Raw genomic sequence first — 3,204 nt, 5'->3', positions numbered from 1 at the left:
CGAATTAGCATACGTCATAATCGCAGCCATTAAAACGCGGAAGAGAGCACATTAAAAACGAATTAGTCATAATCGTAATCGTTCAAGTTATTTGCGGGCGCGTGCTAACGTTCTCGCGAAAATTCTCGCGCAACCGAAAACTGCGACACCTGATCGTACATCAGTACTCACTCTCTGGAATGCTACTCGATCGATGCCTCCGGTGTGCCAGCCAGTGTGTGGTAGCTAAATTTTGCCTTCCGTGTGTAGATCTTTAAATTATACCACTGAGCGCGGGGCGAAATATCGTTTAAATTAAATGCGCTAGCGCGCACTCGTTCGGACGAAATTACCTAGCGCTCCTAGTGACGCAAAATTGTGCTTTATGAAGCGCCACAACAATGTAATCAACAAAAATCCAACCAAGGTAGAACTCTAGACAAACCAAAGTGGAGAACCGCCGGGGAAAAAAAAACGCCGATGCGCACACTTACTGTATCTTCTCTTCCTGAAAAGAAAAACTTACTACTTACATGCCTCGTTTAACAAACCTCGTAATTTGTTTCTACTTTTCTTCTTGTCCCATTCCTCGATACCAAGGTGACATATTAATATTTTTTTTTTCAAAGTGCCCGTGTAACTTTCAATGTCGATACTCTTTTTTTTGCATTATTATTCTCTCATTTTTTTTTTATTCCAGCGATTTATCCTTTCTTTTTGCCTTTCTCCTAGAAAGGTATAGCAATCACTGGAAAAACCAAACGTATAAAAGTGGTCCCAATGGCCGAATGTCATATACCACTCGACCCCTTTCGACGAACTGAGCATTTTCTGTATGTATGTATGTGTGTGTGTGTATGTGTGTGTGTGTGTGTGTGTGTGTGTGTGTGTGTGTGTGTGTGTGTATGTGCAACTTTTTTTTCTCAATCACTTTTCTCAGAGATGGCTGGACCGATTTTCATGAAATTAATTGCAAATGAAAGGTCTAGTTGCGCCATAGGTTGCTATTGAATTTCATTGTAATCGGATTGTAATTTTGTCGGTTTTTATAAAAATGTGAAATCACATAATGAAAGAAAACATATTGACTTTCTCCTAACGATCACTGGCTAATTAAAAGGAAGAAAAGTGATCCAAATGACCAAATGTCTTATACTACTCAACTCAGTTCGACGAATCGAGCATTTTCTGCATATATGCATGTATAGGTGTATATGTTTGTGTGTGGGTGTGTACGTGTGTATGTGCACCTTTTTTTCGCACTCACTTTTCTCAGAGATGGTCTGACTGATTCTTTCTATCTTGGTGTCAAATGAAGGGTCTATTTGCCGCTAAGGTTGCTATTGAATTTCATTGTAATCAAACTTTTAGTTTTGGCGCTGCGTCAGAATGTGAAAATATCTCAGAAGCTATGAACAAAGTTGTATTCAAATTAATGGGCTTTCAAACCCTTAAACAATCAATTTTATAAAGTTTGAACATGTGGTTTGGAAGTTATAAATAGAAAGAAACGTAACCCGCAGACTGTTTAAAACTATAGCTACGATCAAAATATGTGGCCTCAACATCATTTAAATTTGATATTGTACTATTTCAATGTTTGCGGCCTTGCTCAGGATTGAAGTTGAAATAAAAAGTCATTTCTATCGCTTCACTTTTTGCCTTTCTCCTATTGCCTTTCTCCTAGAAAGATATAGCAATCACTGCAAAAACTAAAGGTATAAAAGTGCTCAAAAGGGCCGAATGTCGTATATCACTCGACTCAGTTCGACGAGCTGAGCATTTTCTGTATATATATATATATATATATATATATATATATATATATATATATATATATATATATATATATATATATATATATATATATATATATATATATATATATATATATATATATGTGTGTTTGTGTGTGTGTGTGTGTGTGTGTGTGTGTGTGTTTGTGTGTGTGTGTGTGTGTGTGTGTGTGTGTGTGTGTGTGTGTGTGTGTGTGTGTGTGTGTGAACGCTCTCCCAATCTCACTCGATTATCTCAGAGATGGCTGAACTGATTTCAATGAAATTAATGAGAGGTCTAGTTGCCCTATAAGACCCTATTGAATTTTATTGTAATCTGATTTCTAGTTTAGAGGTTATGTATCAAAATGAAAAAATCACGAAACATCAATATCTCAGGAACTACACAACCGATTTTAACAAAATTGGTTTCAAATTAACGGGCTTCCTAAAAAACCCTTAACTTTTGAATTTTATGAAGATTGAACAAGTGGTTCAGAAGTTATGGAAAGAAACATGTTCTGTAGACTATTTAATCTCACTTATGTTTCTCAGAGATGGCTGGACCGATTTTCATAAAATCAGTGTCATATGGAACGTCTTGTTGCCCCATAAGACCTTATTGATTTTTTTTGCAAACGGATTATTATTTTGCCTGTTATGTTTAAAAATGTGAAATCCAGCCATGAAAAGAAACATATTCCGAAGACTACTTGAACTCACTCACTTTCCTCAAAGATGGTTGAACCGATTTCCACAAAATTAATGTCAAATGAAAGGTCTAGTTGCCTCATAACACCCTATTGAATTTTATTTCATTATCTTAGAAACTACACAACCGACTTGAACAATATTGATATCAGATGGACGGGCTAGTTGAGGGTTAACTGATGAATTATGATTGAACACGTGGTGTCAAAGTTTGGCTGTCCTATACGTTCCCTTTTCATTTGATTGTAATCAAACTTAAGCAACCGTTATGTATTAAATTGTTAAAACAACGAAAGTCTATTATCTCAAGTATTACACGACTTATTTGAGCATAACTAGTGTCATACAAACGAGTCATCTCTCAAACTTACAAATAATAAACTTCATAACAATTTGATATGCTGTTCAAAAGTTTTGGAAAGAAAAGAAATTCAAAGACTATTCAACACTATACCTGCTTTGAACAATATATATGGCCTCAACATGATTTAAATGTGGTGTCGTACTATTTGAACGTTCCCGGTATCGCTCGTGATGAAATTGTTCGAAATTAGGAGTCATTTTATTTCGCTATTTCTTAAGCACTAACATTACGTCAAATTTCTTATTTTATACTTCAATTAAAACGTCAATATTTTAGAACCCAAAGAGTAAATATACCTTTATTGGATTTAAGCATTCAAGTAAATCTATTTTTACAAAAAATAAGTTTGAATGAGAAAGGCTGAGTCTGACCGCT

This window comes from Wyeomyia smithii, chromosome 1, assembly GCF_029784165.1.
Source record: "Wyeomyia smithii strain HCP4-BCI-WySm-NY-G18 chromosome 1, ASM2978416v1, whole genome shotgun sequence".
NCBI classification, from domain to species: domain Eukaryota; kingdom Metazoa; phylum Arthropoda; class Insecta; order Diptera; family Culicidae; genus Wyeomyia; species Wyeomyia smithii.
Note: the sequence above shows the minus strand (reverse complement) of the source record.